General features: G+C 38.3%; 1 protein-coding gene across 12 annotated transcripts in view; it reads left to right on the top strand.

Moving 5' to 3' along the window:
- Positions 1–23,037, top strand: part of ptprsa (protein tyrosine phosphatase receptor type Sa) — a 215,315-nt gene that overhangs the window by 41,118 nt on the left and 151,160 nt on the right. For 9 of the 12 annotated variants that reach the window (XM_081383770.1, XM_081383768.1, XM_081383776.1 and 6 more), the window contains exon 1: positions 14,355–14,656. The gene's annotated coding sequence lies outside the window, so the exon portion shown is untranslated. Of the gene's footprint in view, positions 1–6,956; positions 7,037–14,334; positions 14,657–23,037 lie in introns of those variants that run through there. The other 3 variants (XM_081383767.1, XM_081383772.1, XM_081383771.1) reach the window with 3 other exon arrangements.

Raw genomic sequence — 23,037 nt, 5'->3', positions numbered from 1 at the left:
TGGAATTCCGTGGCACAAATCCTTAGGCAAGTATGATTTAGTATTAATAAACTAAATGATTTTTCTGTTGCACTCCCTCCGCGAGCACGGGATAAACATAGATTATACATTCACAAGAAACCTTTGATTAATTTCACGCTGACATGTTAATAATACGGAGTGTGTGCAGACTTATAAACTCTCATAAAATGCAGTTTTCCTATCTTGTCTGCTTTCTCCACTAATAATAATAATGTCCAGCAGTGGAATTTATTTATTCATTTTTTTACCATGGTGTAATTTCAACTACCTCTCACAACTTATATTGCCTTTCTTTGTGTTGTTAAGGCTAATTTAGCATCATAAATGCACAGTTAAATCATATTTTCAGTTTTGCATAATTTGGCGATTAGAAATGTTGTGCACAGTTGTAATTTCTGGGGGAGAATGACAAATCATTTTCAGACCATAAATTTAGTTGTTTTGGTTAAAATTTGTTTTATAATTAAGTCTGTTAGTTTCACTAAAAACAATATTCCTCATTTAAATAATTAATGCGCAGAATAAAGGGGCGTGGCCTGGTTGAGTTAGTTAGTAGTGTGTTAAACTGGCGGTTATGGAAAGGGTCGGGACATTTCCCAAACACACTCAAAGTGCTCAACCAATCACAACACACTGCTCCAGTCGACCAATCAGAGCACAGTGTGCTTTTCAGAAGGAGGGGCTTCATAGAGACAGGAAGTAAACAGAGCGTTACTGACAGACTGGGAAGAGAGGAGCCGCAACAATGGAGAATATGAGGAAAATAATCAACATTTAAGCTGGAAAACCTGTTCTAGTACTTTATAAAAGGGCATAATATGACCTATTTGAAGCAAACACCCAGAAAAACAAGATGTCGTCCGTCCATGCGCGCAGAAAACAGCATGAGCGCCACTGAAACGCTCTCCAGAGCTGCAGAACATGAGCGATGAGGCTTTTGGCCGGTCGTAAACAGGTGTGGGCCGACTGATTTATCGTAATTAATCCGATGTGTCCATTCCTCCGGCTGGGACACATCTGCGACGAGCGCCGGTCCAAATGTCACAATGTCAGCGAAGGGCAATAAGATTACTTTGATTAAAAAACTCAAAACAATTAATTTATTCTGGGGATTCCAGGGTTGGATCATTGCAACGTTTGGGGTCATGGTGTTATTGAGTACATCTGTCCGTCCCGTCCAGATTGGCCCAGATCAACAGCGACTGCAACAAGAACAGCGCTAGCTCTTTTCATTTGGCAGGCCGCGCTGTCATTATTATTTTGCGGGTTATGGAAAAGCTGGCTATTTTAAAAGGATAACAGTGGCACTTATCTGTCAAAAACAGGCCCACTAATAAAACTTGAGTCGGAATGGCTTGGGATGGGGAGATTTATTCCCGGAGAAAATGAGACACGAGGGAGTGAATCCGTCAAATGTCACTGAGTTCACACGAACATGTCCAGGACTCGAAAGTGCTTTTAGAGCCTAATGTAAGGGTTACTTTTTAATTATAATAATAACATTAATAATTATAAATAATATTGGTGTTTTATATTATTTGTAGTAGGCTAATATTTAACATTAATGTGTTAATAATATATAATTTAATATTACTATTACAAAATGAATTGATAACAAATATTTATTTATTTTATTTTGTTACTTATTGGTTAAATTTACCTAATAAAAGTAATAAAAAAATTAAATATACTAATTATATTAATGTGTTGCATATTAATTGTAATAATTTAATAAATATTTAATATTAATATATGGTTAATACATAGAAAATTAAAATATGATATTAATAAATAGATTTAAATATTTTGTGTAACAAATATTTTACAACATTTAACAAAATTAATTGATAAATATTTATTCATTTATAGTAATATAACAGTTATAATAATACAAATAATAATTACATATATTAATTATGTTATTTACTTGTTATGTAATTATGTAAAAATTTTATTATTACTTGTAATAATTGTAATATTTATTATTAATATTAAATATAATATGAACATTTATAAACGATTTAATGTTTATATATTTCAATATTTAATGTGTACTTTAACTAAATTAATTGATAACAAATATTTTATTTATTTATTTTTGTTTACTTATTTTATTTTATTTAGGTAGTGGCTAAATTGGCCTAATAATAATAATAATTTCATCAATCAGAGTCATCAGTTGTTTCATTTTAGTATGAACTTTGTCTCAGATGTTTCTCCTAGAATTGAAAGCTATAGAATTAACATTTTAAAAGTAGAAACGTTTCGCTGACTTTTAAACCTCTTGTGAGAGTCACATGTGAGATTACTGTGGTGTGAGCCGAGGTTGTGTGTGTGAAGTTTCCTCAGGGAGCGCTGATGAAGAAACGCTAGCCGTACGTTTTGTGTCTGACTTTGGTGCGTGGATCTATTTCTCCTCTAACTGAATCATTGTGGCGTGAGCTCTGGGATCGGCTCGATTACTGCAGATCTGCTGATGTTACACACTCACACGATCACATTCACATTCACATCAATGCTGGTCAATAAATCAATGCATATTCTTTAGAATTGATTATCAAAACAAATAGATATACAAACTAATTATTATTTTGCGTTGATATTTTTGTTCCAACAATTACGCACATTTTACCCCCTCTTTCCTTAATGCAAAAAGTCTTGTTTTGGACACAACCTAAATTAAATTTGATACAACAAACACTACCATAACTTTACCAGAGTTTTTTACGATTTATTTATTTTATTGATCAATTAGATTTTCGGTGTAAAACGTATTTGTAAATGTACTTAATTGTCATGAAATATGTTGCAAATATGTGGAAAATATATTCTTATTTTCATACAAAACAATTATATACAGTGCAATGCATAAGTTTAGACACCCATGCTAAAGTTGACTAAAAAGAGGAATAAAAAATCATATTTTGGAAATTGAACTTAATGCCTTAATTTAAAAAATTAGGAAAAATCCAACCTTTAAGGACACCAATTTTCTTTGTGAATGAATAATGTATCGTAAATAAATAAATGTTCTTCCTTAAAATACAGGGTGCATAAGTTAGTACACCCCTATGTTAAATTCCCATAGAGGCAGGCAGATTTTTATTTTTAAAGGCCAGTTACTTCATGGATCCAGGATACTATGCATCCTGATAAAGTTCCCTTGGCCTTTGGAATTAAAATAGCCCCACATCATCACATAGCCTTCACCATACCTAGAGATTGGCATGGGGTACTTTCCATAAGATCATCTCTCAATGCAAATCAAACTAGCTTTTAGGCTAACTGAAATAAAACCATGCCAATCTCTAGGTATGGTGAAGGCTATGTGATGATGTGGGGCTATTTTAATTCCAAAGGCCAAGGGAACTTTATCAGGATGCATAGTATCCTGGATCCATGAAGTAACTGGCCTTTAAAAATAAAAATCTGCCTGCCTCTATGGGAATTTAACATAGGGGTGTACTAACTTATGCACCCTGTATTTTAAGGAAGAACATTTATTTATTTACGATACATTATTCATTCACAAAGAAAATTGGTGTCCTTAAAGGTTGGATTTTTCCTAATTTTTTAAATTAAGGCATTAAGTTCAATTTCCAAAATATGATTTTTTATTCCTCTTTTTAGTCAACTTTAGCATGGGTGTCTAAACTTATGCATTGCACTGTATATTATAATGTATATATATTATTTTTTATTTATGGGACAAAAACCATCAGAGAATTTAAAGCAATAAAACACGTGATCAATATTTGATGATGATAGGGGTTATTATTATTAGATTTAAATAATTTATTAAAAGATAAAACTTTTCAGCATTTGTTATGATTATGATGCATAATTATTATTGTAATTATTATTATTAATAAATTGTATTAGCTTAGTCATTTATTAAAAATATGTTTCAGTGTGAATTATGAATAACTCTATAATGCATTATTATTATTATTATTAACTTTTATTATCTTACAATCATTTATTAAAAAATAAAACATTTCAGTGTGTATTATCAATAACTTTAATGCATTATTATTATCCTTATTATTAATAACTTGTATTATCTTACAATCATTTATTAAAAATAAAGCATGTTTCAGTGTTTATTATGAATAACTTTATATAATTCATCATCATCATCATCATTATTATTATTATTAACTTTTAGTAGCTTACAATCATTTGTTTAAAATAACAATTTCAGTGCATATTATGAATAACTTTATCATGCATTATTATTATTATTAACTAATAAGCTTCCAATCATTTATTAAATATAAATCATGTTTCTGTGCGTGTAAAGAACACTTTTATACTGCATGAAGAGAAGCGCTCCTGAGTTTGCTAGATTAGTGTACTCCCAGTTGAAGTGTGTGAGGATGCTCCTGTGCTTCTGAAAGAGTGAGTGTGTGTCATCACGCATCCACCCTCTCCCAGTTAGCCCTGCACCATGAAGCTCCGCCATCTGTCGCTGACCAGCGCCTGAGAAAACCAGCTACATTTAGACTCTTGTTAGTGTGCGCTCAAGTGCACTACCCCGTTCCCATCGCGAGCGCGCGCTTGGATTTATCACACACCCTCTCTTAACATTGAGGCTAATGTACTGTCGCGTCCCCTGGTGGGGTAGCGATAGTGCTAGCTCACAGCTACGCTATATTCAGCCTGATTAATGAAGCGTCTGACGGAGGGAGTGTCTGCGATGTGTGTGCTGAATAAATGTCGTACATTACACAAACTCCCGCTCGCTTTAGCAGCGAAAGCTGAGAGGGCGTCACGCGGCCCTCCCTCCCTGCCTTGTGGGACCTCTCTCGGCACTCAGCGGTTATGATTGGGTAGTCTCGAATTAAAGCGTCCCGTCAGGACGAGGAATCATGTCCGCCCGCTGGCTGGCCGGTTGTCGTGGAAACCGTGTCCCAAGAGGAGGCTGAGGCTTGTCTATGAGGCAGGGAGAGGGATGAGCACAAAGATAAAGGGAGGAATAAAACTCGTTTTCGACAGCGCAACAAGAGCACAAAACCTTTTAAACGTGAGGAAGCGATAAACTGGTGAAAGTGGTGTTTCGGTGAACATTTAGAAGGCGATGAAGACTTAACTTGGTGTGTTTTTGCATTGTAAAATGTGTCTGCAAGTCATAATGTGACATAATGCACTGCATCGCAACAGGTGCTCTAAAGTCCCATTACTGTTTTGTTTGCGATAAACTAACGAAAGTGCCATTTAGTTGAATGTTTAAAAGGCGAGGACGCTCCATTTGGTGTGTTTTTGCATTATAAAATGTGTCTTCAAGTCATAATGCAACATAATGCATTGCATCGCAACAGGAACTCAGAATGTTGTGTTTGCGATAAATTAGCGAAAGTGGCATTTCATTAAACGTTTACAATGCGAGGATGCTTGTTTTTGTGTGTTTTGCGTTTTAAAATGTTCCTTCAAGTCATAATGTGACATAATGCACTGCAATGCAACAGGTGCTCTAAAGTCCCATTACTGTTATGTTTGCGATAAACTAACTAAAGTGGCATTTAGTTGAACGTTTAAAAGGCGAGGATGCTCATTTTGGTGTGTTTTTGCATTATAAAATGTGTCTGCAAGTCATAATGCAACATAAAGCATTGCATCGCAACAGGAGCTCAAAATGTCGTGTTTGTGATAAATTATCGAAAGTGGCATTTCATTAAACGTTTACAATGCGAGGATGCTTGTTTTTGTGTGTTTTGCGTTTTAAAATGTTCCTTCAAGTCATAATGTGACATAATGCACTGCATCGCAACAGGTGCTCTAAAGTCCCATTACTGTTTTGTTTGCGATAAACTAACTAAAGTGGCATTTAGTTGAACGTTTAAAAGGCGAGGATGCTCGTTTTGGTGTGTTTTTGCATTATAAAATGTGTCTGCAAGTCATAATGCAACATAAAGCATTGCATCGCAACAGGAGCTCAAAATGACGTGTTTGTGATAAATTATCGAATGTGGCATTTCATTGAACGTTTAAAAGACGAGGACGCTCGATTTGGTATGTTTTGCATTGTAAAATGTGTCTGCAAATCATAATGCAACATAATTGCATTGCATCGCAACAGGAACTCAGAATGTTGTGTTTGCGATAAATTAGCGAAAGTGGCATTTCATTAAACGTTTACAATACGAGGATGCTTGTTTTTGTGTTTTGTGTTTTAAAATGTGCCTTCAAGTCATAATGCAACATAATGCACTGCATCGCAACAGGTGCTCAAAACTCTAGTTACTGTTTTGTTTGCGATAAACTAACGTAATTGGCGTTTTGTTGAACGTTTAAAAGGCGAGGATGCTCGTTTTTGTGTGTTTTTGCATTATAAAATGTGTCTGGAAGTCATAATGCAACATAATACATTGCATCGCAACAGGAGCTCAAAATGTTGTGTTTGCGATAAATTAGCGAAAGTGGCATTTCGGTAAACGTTTACAATGCGAGGATGCTTGATTTTGTGTGTTTTGCATTTTAAAATGTTCCTGCATTCGTAATACGACACAAGTATGAATTGCATTGCAACAGGAGCTCAAAAGTCCCATTACTGTTTTGTTTGTGATAAACTAACGTAATTGGTGTTTTGTTGAACGTTTAAAAGGCGAGGATGCTCATTTTGGTGTGTTTTTGCATTATAAAATGTGTCTGCAAGTCATAATGCAACATAATGCATTGCATCGCAACAGGAACCTCAAAATGTTGTGTTTGCGATAAATTAGCGAAATTGGCATTTCGTTGAACGTTTAAAAGAAGAGGGCGCTCGATTTGGTATGTTTTGCATTGTAAAATGTGTCTACAAATCATAATGCAACACAATGCATTGCATCGCAACAGGAACTCAAAATGTTGTTTGCGATAAACTACCGGTAGTAAAAAGTGGCATTTCGTTGAACATTCTTTCTCCTCTCTTTCTTTCTCCTCTTTTACTCAAGGTGCAACCGAGGCTGCCGAAGAAAACGCCACTAAAACCAGCCGAAGAATGAAGCAGAAGGAATATTAAAACAGCAGAGAGGTAAAAACCTTCATGAGCTCGAACACCATCTGACCATATTAACTTTCTGTTATTGTAAAGAAAAATAAGCTAGTTTTAGAGTGGATTTATGGTTAATTTAGGTTTAACGTAAGCTTATATAATTTTTTTATCACATCATCTAGGCTGTCATCTATCATTATTGACGTGCTTTTTTACTGTTTGATCACATCATTACAGGCTTAGTGTGCATCCTAATGTGATATTATATGATTTAATGTATATTTATGAACGCTTTGAGGCAACATTCTTTTTTTTCCGCCTTCCTTTTGTTCATAAATGTAGTTATTGGGAATATCTGTTTGTTTTTGGTACACACACATACACAAAAAAAACATTAAGTGCTTAGTTTGTGTGTGTTATTTCTCATTTTGCTTCAGTGATGTGTTTCACACAGAGATGCTTGAGTGTGTGCTGTCATTGACCGTCTGTCAAAGATACGAGGCTCTCGAGTTTGAGGGCGTTTGCTCAGATTATTTGCGGCCGGTGCCTGTTTCTTCTCAACAAGTGGAGAGCAGAGAAGGTCAGCACATCTGGACTCATCGCCACAGGCTATGTGCGAGTGAGAGCAATGCGATCGGCTGAATATTGCATGTAGAGCTGTAGAGCCGAGATACGGGTAAAGAGCTCATTTCTGCTTTATTAGCCTCCACATCTTCCCCTCGCCGCCGGTAAACAGCGTTTATCTGTATGCGTGCTCATTGAACACGAGAACCGCGTCCGCTTGGGTCTTGTTTCTGCTGCTCTCCGTCAGCCAGGATCACAATTAACCAAAGCGATTAATCTTTACTACACACATTAGGTCGCTTCTCTCTGTCACGTCTACCAATTTTAAACCCCACCAATTCTCAGTGCTCTGATTATTTTTGGTGGTATTTAACTTGACTATATTCTAGATTTTTGTTTTTTTTTACCAATATTTTGATTATTGCAATGAACTTGACACGCTTCGGGGGTTCTTCGTGACTTTATTTGTGAGTATTTTTGCAGTGAAGCTGGAATGGGTGTGGATGTGCCGTGAGCTCTATTGATATCCGGGCTGAAGTGTGTCGCAGGTCTGATCCGGGTCTGAATGCTGGAGATCTGCCGTGCCAGACTGAGTTAGAGTCGCTCGAGGGCACAGTGCATTGTGGGCAAATCCTGCAGGCGTGGGAGCCTCTGCAACACGGGGCCTGTTTGCTTTGGCCCTCCATTGTGTTCACAGGACAGACTCTGTGTCACAAACACACCAACACAAGCTGCAATAGAGAAGAGATGGACAGAGTGTGTTTGTTTTGTCGGGAGAAATTTACAATCAACCGACATTCAAGAAATTTTGCACACATTTGTGACATTTCCACAATGAATTAATTATATTTAATTTTTTTTATTATTATTATTAATCATTGTGAATATTTGTTGTAAACTGTATAAACGATGGTCTTTGTAGATTCCTATCAGACAGCAGATAAGACGGTGCAGTTGCACTCTAATAGCTGTCAGTCTGCTTTCCTTCCTGACTATGGATCAGTTCACTTTCAGGAGACAAATACACACACACACACACACACACGAGAGGCTGTGTATTCAGAAGTGTGTTCTTCGCACAGTGGATCTGAAGATAAAAGCTGATGCATTTCCTGGCAATGGAGAGACTGCATTTCTGAAGCACGTTGAAAGGAGGTCCCCCAAGGCTCTGTACGAGGCCCCCTGCAATTGATGTGTTTTCCCCCTAATACGTGGTGAGCGAGGGCTTTCATTTTTCGTTTTTCTCCTCTATTTGTATTAGTAAATACTGTTCAAAACATGCCTTTATTTTTTATTTTTTACTTATTTTAACTTAAAGACATTTTCCTGTTAAAACAACAATAATAATAATATTTGTATTGTTATTTTATCGCTATTACCATTATTATTATTAAATATTATTTTAAAAAGTATCACTTATTATAAACATTTGTTAATTTAATGGTGTGTAAGGGCCCATTCACACCAAGAACGATATCATATCATTCTAAATGTGAAAAAAATAGCGAGTCCACATCGCAACTATAACAATAACGGCAAAGAGAAACAACATCGTTGGAATCACGTTCAGTGTTTGTTTTCCTGCTGATGAATGATATTGACAGCCAATCAGAATCCATCCTGCTTTCAGATCACAGACCACAAAACTGCAGCGCAAGATTATAATAAACAGAACGATATCGTTATAGTTATCTATCATTATTGGTGTGAACGGGCCTTTTTGCTGCTTGTATTAGTCATTTATTTTGCAACAGGGTCTCTTTGGTAAGATATTATTAGCTATATCACCTAGCCTTTACAGCCTAACTGTTTGTATGAGATAAATCTTGTGATATAGTGTGTGTGTGTGTGTCAGGCTGGAGCAGATATGTGCTGATGAGTTCCTCTCGGTGGCAGGCGGAGTGTTTGCACTGCAGTGCTGCGGTGTAGCGGCCCTCTGACCTGCTGGGTAAACAACCAGAGAGTCTCTGACTCCAAATAAGGCCAACACATCCACGGCACAGAGCAGAGGCAACCTGCCATCTTTTACAGCTCACTGCACACACACACACACACACATCTCCCTCACTCCTGAGTTCCCCTTTCTTTCCGTTACTGTCCGTTCTTTCCTCACGTGTTTTAGTAAATGGGAATCCTTTCATAATTTACTCACCCTCATGTCGTTCAAAACCCAAATGTCTTTTTTTCTTCTGTAAAACACAAAACAAGATATTCAGCAGAATGTTCAAGCTGCGTATTTTAGGGCTGACTTCTAATAGTCGAGGATTCGACGATTCGATTCGGAGAGGTCTGATTCGACTATGAACCTCATAGTCGAATACATGGGCGTCAGTTTGGTTTGAAATGTGCTGGGGACAGAGACGCATTCGCATTTTCAGAAGGGCTGGGTACCATTTTTATTTAATTTTTTCAGGTCATGTTTTGAAAGACGATGTCCTGTAGCTTACTAATGTAAATAAATAAAAATGTATTCAAAAATCTGCTTCACATTTTCAGCAGGGCTGCGGAGCGGCTGTGAGTTGACTCCACACGGTTCTCATGTGCGTTAAAAGCTTTACATGGTTTAATGTACCTAAACAATGATTACCAAATCCCCCTCTCATGTTGCTCCACATAACCACTTAAAATGATAAAAAAATCGAACCCAGAGTCCAATTATTATGGACGTTATCTGATATTAAGCGTTTCTGCTTCACATTTTCAGCAGGGCTGCGGAGCGGCTGTGAGTTGACTCCACACGGTTCTCATGTGCGTTAAAAAGCTGACTCCACACGGTTCTCATGTGCGTTAAAAAGCTGACTCCACACGGTTCTCATGTGCGTTAAAAAGCTTTACGTTTAATGTACCTAAACAACGATTACCAAATTTCCCTCTCATATTGCTCCTCATAACCACTGAAAATGGTCAAAAAATCGAACCCAGAGTCCAATTATTATGGACGTTATCTGATATTAAGCGTTTCTGCTTAACATTTTCAGCAGGGCAGCGGAGCGGCTGTGAGTTGACTCCACGCGGTTCTCATGGGCGTGGAAAAGCTTTACGTGATTTAATGTACCTAAACAACCATCACCAAATTTCTCTCTCATATTGCTCCTCATGTTTATGAAATGTTATGATATATGTGTGATATATGTTTTTTAGCTCTTTTGTTTGAAATAGAAAAAATCTAGCTGCTATCTAAAAAAAAAAAAAAGAAAAAAAAAAAAAGGTTCGACTATCAGTCGACTACGGCAAAATCTAACGAATCAGATTCGACTATGAAAATCCTTAGTCGAAAACAGCCCTAGCGTATTTACAACAAACGCATGCAGTGATCAAAGCCAGTCAAATTACAGAAAGGACAATAAAAGTGCTAAATAAGTGTAGTCCATAAATGACCTAATAGACCTAATAGCACATTCAGATATTCCACAGGAACATGTCGCACCAGCATTTGACACCAATTGTGGTTGATTACACTCATCTGAATATGCAAATTAAATTAAGAGCTGAGAGATTTTAATAATAACATGTTATATTTCATACTTTTACATTCAATTATAAATGATTTTGCTCTGTCTCTAAGCTCTTGAAGGAATATAGTGCATGCGATTTAGAGTAATTAATACTTTATATTTCCTTTCAAAAGATGAATACAACAGTCAGTGTGTGTTTTTTTTGTTTCTAATGGAAAAAAAGGAAAAACAATCTGCTATAAATTCCTTTTGTCTTCCCTGAAAATAGAAACTCGTCTGGCTTTGAAACGTATATTTTACCTATATTTTTGGGTTAACTATTCTACTATTTTTAATCCATTTTCTTTTAGTCTCTTTGGCATAGTCTTAGATTTTTCCCTAAACCTAACCAAGTCCTATTTCATCTGACCTAAGTCTACCTGGGCCTATCATATTTATACTCTTGCGCGTCTACACATCGACGTCGGCTGGGTGCTAATACCTGTTCCCGTAACTAGCTTTCTTCCTGCGCAGGAATAATCGACAGACAGACCTCAGCAAATGTCCTTTAAATGTTTTAATCACGGCCGGAGGATCTCTCGAGCAGTTCTCAGAGAATCTCCCCCAAGAAGAAGCAAGGCAGGAGGATCTCTGACAAATTCCATTGAGAATCCCACCAGCTAACACAAATACAACAGTTTTTATAGAATAGGGAGGTATGGCAAAATGATATGAATTTGATTTGTTCTTCATATGCAAACCCTTCTGTTACCAGGTGAAGCAAACTTTGTTTTAATGATAACTTCATAGGTTAATCACAAGGTTCAAATTTAGTCATTGGTCTAGTTTCAATTGCCAAATGTGTTATTTTTACACTCACACAACCAAAGTCAAAGGGGTATGGCAAACACAACATACAACATCCAAAAACACAGGACAGAGCGTTTTAGTACATTGTGTTTCAAAGTGTTATCATGTTAGGCCTGAAAAGACAAGTAAGGTTAGATGTTAGAGACATGGTTAGTTTGATATACAGTTTACTATTTTATCTATTAGAAATCCACCACAGCATTATCTGAAATCCACTGCCTCAACACTCCTCATAATATGACTGTTGTTTGCCTTTCGCTTTTAGTTTTGAAAAATGCTTTTGCCTTTTAAAAGTCATCCTGCTGTTATCCTACAGAGCAACGGACCGCAGGCAGCCTGTGGCATCCACGAGTGTCAAATTTCTTTCTTTTTGGACACTCCCCCCTGTTCCACTGAGCGTTAACTGCAGAAAGCACAGTACATCTCTAGTCATTTTAGCATTTGAACCTGCTCTCCCTGTGAGGGAAGAATGACCTCACCTCTGCATCTTTTGAAAAACAGTCATATTCTTCTTCGTTCAAAAGCAACAAGACAGTCACTTTAATATTTATGATACCGTTTGCAATGACCTCTCCTTTCACTGTGAATATACAGACCCCTTTTGTGTGTGTGCGGACTGTCTGTAATGAATTCATAATCTCTGCAGTGGGACTTTGTAGATTCCTATCAGACAGCAGATAAGACTCTAATAGCTGTCAGTCTGCTTTCCTTCCTGCTATGGATCAGTTCACTTTCAGTAGACAAATACACACACACACACGAAGGGCTGTGTATACAGAAGCATGTTCTTCACACAGTGGATCTAAAGATAAAAGATGATGCATTTTCTAGCGATGGAGAGACTGCATTTCTGAAGCACGTTGAAAGGAGGTCCCCCAAGGCTCTGTACGAGGCCCCCTGCAATTGATGTGTTTTCCCCCAAAACTTGGCGAGCGAGCCGCCTCTGTCAAACACGCCCAAAGTTTTGAAAGCACCTCAGAAAGGCAAGTTTTTTTTCAAAGCGCTTCAAAGTTCAGCATTCCCATGCCTCAGAAAAACAGCCATTAAATACACTGCTCTCGTATGTGCCCTGAAGCTACTCATGGAAGCTATTACAAATGATTACACTAAACAGTGCTTTTGTGAGTTAATATTGCTTGTTTATTAGCTTCGCACATGTTAAATTCGATTAAGCGTATTGCTTTGCTTGGTTGCGGAAACCAGTTATTCAAGTGTTTACCTTTTGAAAAATATAATATTGTAGCTATATTTAGCAGGTCCTTCTGTAATTGCTTAGTTTTTATGCACCAAATTTTGACCTAATTACACATCTTCCTCTAAAAGAGTAGTAAGCCATTCAATAACAATATAAAAATATGAATTGGCTGCTTTATCTAGCTCTACACAACATAGACGTTCCAAACCCACACACTGAAACGGCAAAGAAGAAAATATTTCCAGCATACAATGCTCATTATGGTCTTATGGATTGGCTATGTCGAGTGGTAAGTGATCTTTATCATTTCCCCCAGCATCCTCAGATGGCTCTTCAGCCCGCTGAAATTTACCATGCTAAGCTTTCCGCCACCAGGAGAACGCGGGACGCTCTGTGGCGTTCGATTTATAAGCCTGATTAAACTAGGCAAGTGTGAGTAAGAAACATGAGGGAAATCAACATAAAATCACAGCAGCGCTTTACGTGGCGTTCCTGCTGATTGGGTCTCGGCCCTTTATGATGGCACAGATCACCGAGGCCCTTAAATAAAGAGAAAAATGCGTGTAAACAATACTCCAGGGCTTCTCTGTAAAGGATGAGTTATTGTGCTAGGCCATTGCTCGGTGCTGTTACAGGTGCAGGCCTTTAACTTGCCGTGTTTCAACACAATATGTATTGTGAATGTCTCTGATAAACACCCAGTGATGTATTTTTTTAGTAACTTCTTAGCCCAAAGCACAGAGCTTTATTTGAATACGCTGCACATAACAACTACCTTTGGGGTTTTCTGTTTCACTCATTTAGGGTTGGGTAAAATTGAAGTGTGATTTCTTTTAGTATGGTAGTTAAAACTGTGACAGTTATTATAGTTTCTAAACGAGTTTAGGATAGGATATTTTAAACACTAACGTTTGTTTTATATAGAAACATGTATAGCTAAATATAGTCATCTGTTGTTTTCTCCAAACACAAGTGTTGACTCTGGTTTCTATGCAAGAACATTCTTTTCATAGAGGGTAAATATGTACAAATTGGCTATTATAGAGAAAATGAATCTGATTAGGGTCAATTTATTCCCTCCCGACTTCTTATTTTGGAGGTGGGATGGTTTTAGCGAGGGTTTCAAATGACAGATAGTTCATCTGTGCGCGCTCATTCACGGTGTCGTGAGCGCGCAGAGGCCTCCCCCTCCTGCGCTGTTTTGGGGAGGGTGAGCGAGCGGGAGAAAAGGGGGGGCAAAAGAAACCCCTACCAAACTGCCCCTACCCCCAGTCGAAGTCCCGGACCTGAAAAAGAAGAAAAGAATCTGATTCAGCTCTGGGACGCGGTGGACCGACAATCGACCAACATTTAAAGCTCTTTTTTAAAGCGCGTGTAGAGTTTCGTGCGCTTTTGGAGAGTTTACGCACGGACGCCGTCGACATGGCACGGATAACTGTTTTCTCCCGTTGAAAACTTCGCGTTTCCAAGGAGTTATTCGGACCCCATCTCTGTTTTACATGGATGCAACATAGGACGCTTTTAAGAGGAATTATATGGTCGTACCGCATCTGCATCGATCCGAACTAAAGTTACGTGGACGTGCTTGGAACTATTGTAAGTACACATGATTTTCTATGGTCATTTTTAATCAGTAAAATCATTCATGTATACTTTTAGCCAATTTTTAGACCGTTTCTATTCACTAAATATAACTATTTAACGATTTTATTGCTCGATTTCGTTTCTTATCACTTTGTCTTGTTTTTATGCATTATGGGCAGGTTTTGAGTCGAACAGTTTTCAGATGGATTATTAGGCTGTTTTATTTCCTTCATGTTCAGTTTGAGGTCTTTGAGACCCCCAGTACCCTTTCAGTAGCTTCAGAACTTCATGACTTTTCCTCTTCGAGCAGTGATCATAAACAAATTTTTCATAGAGGACTTTTGAAATGTTGCATTACTTCTGTTTGGAGTCTCTGATACCCCAAATATAAAACTATAATGAAAATGCATGCAATGAAATGCACATTATGGCTGGTCACTTTTGGCAGTTTAGATTTGTTTTTTTTAATTGTGTTGAAATGTCAATTCGACCCCATAATGTGGAAATCTGGAGTGTAAAATAATTCATTATGTGCATTTTGGAAGTAATTATTGCAGATAATGTTCACTCTATTCATCAAGAGTTGTTCTCGCATTTTCATGGCATTTTAATGCTTTTTTGTAAGTTATGCTCTTTTTCAGACCAGTTGTGCCATGGCCTACAGACTATATCAAAGTTATAATGTTTAATGTTTACTTTCATTTGAAGCAGCACATGTGTGTTCATTCAGTGAAGGTTTTAGCGAGACTGACTGAAAGCATAGTGCAGGTATTGTCTTGATTAATTTAGTCACAGATAATACGGGCCTCATTAATCACTGTTATGTGACTTCAGGGGCCCCGTATCAGAATCTGTCTGGACTGAAGTGGTTTTGCTTTTGGGAAAACTTTGGCTTAACAGTTTGCTTTGATCTAAAAGAAATTTATATTCAGACTTTGTTGATGTTTCATCCTGTAACTTTGATGGCAAAGATCTACTCTAGGAACTCCCCGAAAAGGACGGCTATCGTCGATCCTTTCATGAAATGCGAGCATTAATGGCAAAAAAGGTGTTTGTTTTCACAGTCAAAATCTGGCTTTGTTCTTTGCTGAAACTTGCAAACTCGCAAGGATGTTGTAGATTCTAAATGTCACGATAATTGGACAATTTATCACCGCTGATCACTGTCAGATCTTGAGAGATGTTAAGACAAATGCGTAGGAATGCAAGCAAACAGAAGCCGTTAGCCGTGACCGCGGTCTATAGACCTGTAGTTTGGCTTATTTTTCTTTTGTGGCTAAACAATAACGCACAAGAAAACAATGAAGACTGGTTGTGTCAGAATGAAGACATTTTTCAGAGGATGTAAAAACTTGGTTTGGCGAACTAACTTTGATTTCCCGTGTGCGCTCTGTGTCACCTTTGGATGAAAAGTTAATTGAATTGAGCTGTGGATATGAGTTCTGGTGAAATGTCTTTTGTAAGGTGTCTTCCCCAAGGTTTTGAAATTCATTTCTGCAAAGTTATTCCTTCTGGTGTCGTCTTTTTTTGCGTGTGTGTGTTTTCCTACTCTTATCGCGGTAACCTTTTCCCCCATTTTAAATAGGGATCAAAGGACAACGCCTCAGAGAGATTCTGGACACGCTATGCCAAAATAAATATTCTCCTGACTTTAGAGAAAAGAAAAGGGCAGCACTCTTGCATTTGCGTGCATTACAGAGATAGCCTCTTGTTTACATGAGCTAGAGTAGCTAATGATGCTAAATATAAAATGTGTGTCGTGCTTCAAACGAGCAGCATCTCTCTTTCATCTCTCTTTCTCTCTTGTAAGGTGTCTTATATCACTTCCTAAAATACATAAATGGTGGTTTGATAGAACAGAGTTGCGCACAGCCTTGTATTCATTGGCGCCATAGTGCAGGAAATGCTAATGGAGTGGTAGAAATATCAAAAACACAATTATACAAAAAGCTCCCTCTCACTGTGGTTATTGTAGCCCTTGTGTGCCAATGTGATCGTAGTCGAAGATAAAATTAGGCGAGTTTGTGTATCAGTGAGAGCAGTGCAATTATCAGCTTGGGTTTTGAATGGCAGATGCAGTGGTGGCGGTAATGGCAGCTGTGCTGCAGCTCCTCACATTATCAGCAGAAAAGGGAGGGGAGGAGAGATGTTCGCCTAAGCTCTGCCAGCTAATTGTGTTTATTCCTCTTAATTTGTCCCGAGTGCTAAATCGGTGCTCTTCAGCTCACGGTGGGTGCAATTTGTCTGGTGGTTATAAAAGAACGAGGGCCGTGTCTTTGAAATGAGCTCTTCTGGTCTTAATGTGTCCGTAGCTTGCGTCCACACGCGCGGCCGGGCAGAAGGAGCCGTGGCCTCCTCGTTCTGCTAGGTTTTGCAGCTTTCCTCCACGACCTGAGGGACAAGCGGTCAGTCTGGTGGAATTATCCAGCACTTGTGTTCCCAGAGAAAATCGCAACATTGTCCGTGACAGGCCTCGTTGAAGATGAGGAATGGCCTCTACTGGTAAATTATATTAACTCTCTGGCCTATGTTGCCCATTCAGTCCAACAGGTTAACGGCGAATCCAAGATAAGACGCCAAGCAACCCACCCCTGCTGACGGGATTGATCCATCTCGCCCCAAAGTTTAATTTCATCTCACGGTTGGCCAGTTGCCTACGTGAGGCTGCAGGACTGATCGTCCGGTCTCTGGGCACTGAGTACTGCAGCGGTGCTGATAAAGCCAAGAGCTACTACCTTCTCCCCACACACCCTAGCAAGGCCTAAGCTTAAACCCCTCACCGCAAGACTGGATTTCAAACCAATGATATGCTCCGCTAGCTCTGATGCCACTGTGATAATGCGTTCATTACGGTAGGAGGGCATTACATACCCGCCACCCAACCTCTACCCCTCCCACCGGCCTCGATGTGTTTAGCTGATTCATTTAGGGCACTTGTTCTTTACCCCCAGTCCCCATCATCATGATTTTTCTGCTTTCTGCTCTTTAAGTATGATGACCAGCTGGCACTCCAGGTTGATGGGCATCTCGCCCATCCCCGGGGGAGTTTAGACAATGCAGATCTGTCATTAACACGCCCCACCTTTGCTTCAATCTGAGTTATGACCCCTACGAGGGTTGTGGAGACGGTCCCCGCCCTGTTATCCATGGCTGGAGGTCAAGATGCCATCTGTGATTGGTCTGCTTATTCTCCACTTTGGCTTGATAGTTTACAGACCCCAGTGAACCAGACTGAAGGGTTGGATCCTTATTTGATAGACTTGGAGTGCGTGTGACCTTTCTGTAGGGCGACTCCAAATGAACAACAAAGTCATTAAGGGGAGCCAAAACAATAAAGACTGTGAATGCAGAGTCCTCTTGAATATCCCATTTGCCAAATGAAACGCTTCTAGTTTAGGGATATGTGCTGGTTTAAAATTGTTATCAGGGGCCTTGCTTGTTGAGGCCTGGGGTGATTGAATTTGCTGGGGCAAAGACAGGGTGTTGGTTCGGCAGGATTTGTTTGGGACCAAGTAGAGCTGAAGGGGTTTATAGTGACCCTATAGAAACTTCAGGGCCCAGTTAAGGGGACAGTTTTCAGGATGAGGGGCTTTTTCATGTGCTAAAAGCTGCTAATCCGCTGGCCTTTGTATGAGAGCAGAAAGCTCGGGGCAAGATGGGAAAGCCATGGCTTTCAGAGCCCGGCCTTTTGTTGTCATTTCACCCAAATCAGGGGACATCTGTTAGGATCGGGGGTAGATTCCCAGCTGACGGTGGAGAACGGGGATGGAGGAGGAGGATGGAAGGACAAGATACGCTGGTGGGGGTGGGAATGTTTGAGGGCTGATGGATGTGTGTAATTGTTTGTAATGCAAGCATGAAAACATGGGCCTCTGGGAGCCGGAGCCGCATTTGTATGTGTGTGGACAGAGGGGCCTTGTAGTTATGAAACAGTCAGTCAAGTGTAGATGGGGTTAAACACGAGTAAATACCTGCCTGTCAATGCAAGCCATGCTCCCTTAATTAGGAATGACAAAATGGTTTGACAGCAGAGAAACAGGGAGCGCTATAGCCTCTAACTAGCACAAATGTCAACATGTGATTAAGCTCTGTTGGAAACTCATTACGTTCCTGAAACGCTGATCTGTTTTTCAATAAATATCACATCTCTTTTTGTTCAAGTCAGTGCTGAATTAGCGTGAGTGATATCACTCAAGTACCGTTTTTCCATTTGCATCCATTTAAATTCAAACACTTTCAATGGAAAAATCTCACAAAACAAGAATCCAAGTTGCATTCTCCAAAAAAAAAACTGAATGGAAAAATTGCATAAACAAAAGCTTCTTTTTTTAGGTTTTGTGACATCATTGTAATGACAATTAAGCACATTTTCCCTCTAAATTCCTATTGCTGTCCTACTAAATATGATTTCAGGTTTTGTTTTAAGCACAAAGAGTTAAAGGTAGTAAAAGAAAAAACATTGATCACTCCTGCATGGCATTTCGATTATGGCACTCTGTAATTATAGCTGTGCTGTGTTCTTCGAGTGAACGAGGACGCGTTCTACACGACTGAGTCAGGGATGCGATGGATTCTGCGTCAGCGGGGCGTAAAAGAGCTAGAGCGAGTGCGAAGGAGTTCACTCTCTCTGTCTCTTCAAGCGAGAGGGAAAGATGATTTGCTATGTGCAGAACATCCCCCGACCCTGCCCTCATGCGATATGACATTTTGACGTGTAAATACAAGGCCTCCAGGACGCCGACTGTCCTCGGGCTGATAACATCATTATCTCTGATTTAATTGCAGCATTGAGATGCTGATTGAATTGGTGTGTGTTCGGATATGATGCATCACCTCTGGCCGACAACATGTTTTTTTTTGTGCTACTTTTCTGCTTTTTAGCCCCTGCCATTGAGAACATAATTGGAAAGTTAGATAAATTGAGATCAACTTGTGTTTATTGTACTGTATGCTCAAGTAATCCATTTTAAAAGTAATACTGCCTCTGGCGGGGGGGAAAACAACAACCTGCCAATATTGCGAGCCCAGATTACTTTGTGCCAGGACGGAGGCGGTCATCTTATTTGTTTGTTTTCCTAGAGGCCTCCTTTGCGTTTTGAAGTTTTCGTATTCTCCCATTTTGCTCATAAATGAGGCATGAAGCCATACTCGATGTTTTGTCACGTAAGTGGGGATTTGAAGAGAATGAAATCCCGCCGCCGAGATTACCGAGACTAATATCACCTTGCGATCTCCTTTTATTAGCTCTATTACATCCTCCGTATTCTGACCTTGTTTCGGCAATGGCTGCAGCTCTTACATGGACGTTTTATCTGCCCATTGGGGACGGGATGGAGCAGGAGGGGAAGGGGTTGAATCACAGACAGCGTGAATGAATGAGGAGATGAATTGCACGTTATCTTCCCCCTGCCTATTCAGCGTGTGATTGGGGAGGCGATAATGTCGACAAACAGAAGGGTGTAGCCTGCGCGGGCGGATTACAGTCGACTAAACCAACGAGAGGAGACGCATGGGATAAAACATGAATGCGATATTAGAACTGCTCCTCCACTCGGACACGTCTCTCGCTTTGGGTATAATGGGAAAATTGTATGCACGACTAAAATCAGAAAACTTTGGCTGTCCATTTAACTGCGTTTTTGGGGCCTGGTAACGCGGTTTTTAAAGTGCACGTTTTCGAAAACGATAGCGTTATAGTCTTTGTAAACTACGAAATCGTGAATTTGTTAATGTATTACGTGTTCAGTCTATAGGCTTGTAGTTTCTTTACAAAGTGACGTCGCCATCTACTGGCCTGGCTGCATAATACAGCGTTTTTAGGCATTTTCGCAGTGGGATCGTTTTGACAACATTGCCGTCTGTACGTGAACAACGCAAAGGAAAACCATTTCCATTTTCGAAGACAATAACGTTAGCATTTAGATAAAGTGCCGGTACTTAAAGACAACAAAATTGAGTTTCACAACAATTTTCCGCTACACTGAAAAAAAAAAATGGTGTAAAAGAATTTTCACTTGAAAATTGCTTGTAAATTTCACAAAGAATTACAAAGAAACTGCAAGTTACATGTTGATTTAATCATGCAATTTAGAAAAAAAATATATTTCAGTGCTTTTGCGTTCTCTCACAAAAGTTTTGAGTTTGCTCGCAAAACTTTGTGTTCCCTTGCAAAAACGTTTGCGTTCCTTCGCGAAACATTGAAAGACGTATATCTTTCCTTCCATCTTGTTTTTTTTTCATCTCCGTTTGTGAAAACAGGATTTTTCGAAGTAGAAAGACATCATAAAATGTACTCCAATAGTCTCAGTTTTATTTACAAACTCAAATAAACATTTTTTGCAGTGAACGTTTAGCTTGAAAGTTTACTTTTAACTTGCTAATGTGTCACTTTACAAAAGCCGCTAATCAGCATTGCTAATGCCATTTTTGTGTGGCTTTTCATCTGCCTTTTTACCTTTTAATAAGTGTGCATGAAATATGCGGACTGCACAAACTCTCGAATAGCGTCCGCGTTCCTTCAAGCGCAGCTAATACGCTAAGAGGGCCTGTACATTGTAAATCACTGTGCTCTTGTTCTTCTAAATAGTCGTCAGAGAGAGACGTGCTAGTAATTCGTAGCAGAGGGCAGCCTTGTTTGAGTTTAGTGCGACAGGCTTTGAAAGTGATGGATGGCCATCTTTCTCTTTGTTTATCTCTGCAGATATCTGAATCTTAAAAAGCATGAAAGCGGGAGAAAGATCTGAGAAAAATCAAACTAAATTTATTCAGCTGGAGATCCGAAGGTCAAACAAGCATGTTTGTGTGTGTGTGTGTGTGTGTGTGTGTGTGTGTGTGTGTGTGTGTGTGTGTGTGTGTGTGTGTGCGTGTGTGTCGGGCCCCATGATTCAATTACTAGATGTTTTGAAAGGATTCGTGTTGCTCATAGGCAGACGTATCATGGATTACATTTTACCTTATGAAGTGCAAAAGAATTGAGCCTCTGATAAGAATATTACTTGTGTGAATAAAACAGATCACAGACTGTTGTTTTTGCGGCTTTTGTAAGAGGTTCTCAATCGATGTAGACAGGAGTTTTCATATTTCAGTTCATGCATCTTCACTTGGATTCTGTTCCTGTGGCTTTCTGTTGTGTAGCTCCGCCCACTCTGGAATCTCATTGGTCCCAAATCCTGCTATGCATAAAACATTAAACAGCTTCTGATTGGTTGGGATTGTTGTGCATTAGATTCATGGTTGTTGTGGAGAGACCATCACTTTTTTGTGTATATATCGTGACTAATCGTAACATAAACATTTGTATATATATATATATATATATATATATATATATATATATATATATATATATAAAAAAAAAATATATATATATATATATATATATATATATATATATATATATATATATATATATATATATATATATATATATATATATAAATATATATATATATATATTATATACACACACACACACTGTATATATGTATACACATTCTTGCACACACAAACTTTAATATTACATGTGATTAATCGCAATCAATTGATTTCACAGCACTAATATATATATATACACACACACACACACACACATATATGTATGTGTGTGTGTATATATATATATATATATATTAGTGCTGTCAAATCGATTGATTGCGATTAATCACATGTAATATTAAAGTTTGTAAGTGTGCGTAAGAATGTGTATATATATATATATATATATATATATATATATATATATATATATATATATATATATATATATATATATATATATGATTGTTTGTCCTTATCTTTAATAAATAAATAAATATAATAATTACCTTGGAATTAGCACTGTGTATATGATAAGAAAACAAGATAAAAATCGTTTATCGTTTTCAAATAAATGGATTTAATGATTTTTTTATGATTTTGTTTGTTTCATATTGTATGCTTTTATTTTTTGTTCTTATCTTTAATAAATAAACCAATAAGATTATTAAATACACTAATTTCCTTTGATTTACCATGTGTATGTGGTAAATAATCAGTCAGTCAATTAACTTTTTAAAATGGCTTTAAAAAATGTTTGTGTTTAATTGTTTGTTCTCATGTTTGTTTTAGTTTGTACCATGTGTATATGATTAAAAAAGTCCGTCAGTTCCAGGATTTCAGATTCCAGATTCCTGTATTTTTCCCGTTAATGATGACTGCAATGTCTCCTGACAGGAGTTTTAAACACAAGACAAGCAAAATCAGCGATGAACCCTGTAAAATCAGCATGCATTCGTGTCCAAGGAGCGTTCGCAGGCATCCGAAAAAGAGCGTATCGATTTCCCCGTCCGTGCCAAACGTGCATCGCACACACACACACACACACACACACACACACACAGGAGTGGGAGTGTTGG

The sequence above is a fragment of the Scardinius erythrophthalmus genome, assembly GCF_964197995.2.
Source record: "Scardinius erythrophthalmus genome assembly, chromosome: 14".
Taxonomy (NCBI): Eukaryota; Metazoa; Chordata; class Actinopteri; order Cypriniformes; family Leuciscidae; genus Scardinius; species Scardinius erythrophthalmus.
The sequence above is the reverse complement of the archived record's forward strand: the minus strand, read 5'-3'. Positions and strand labels throughout refer to the sequence as shown.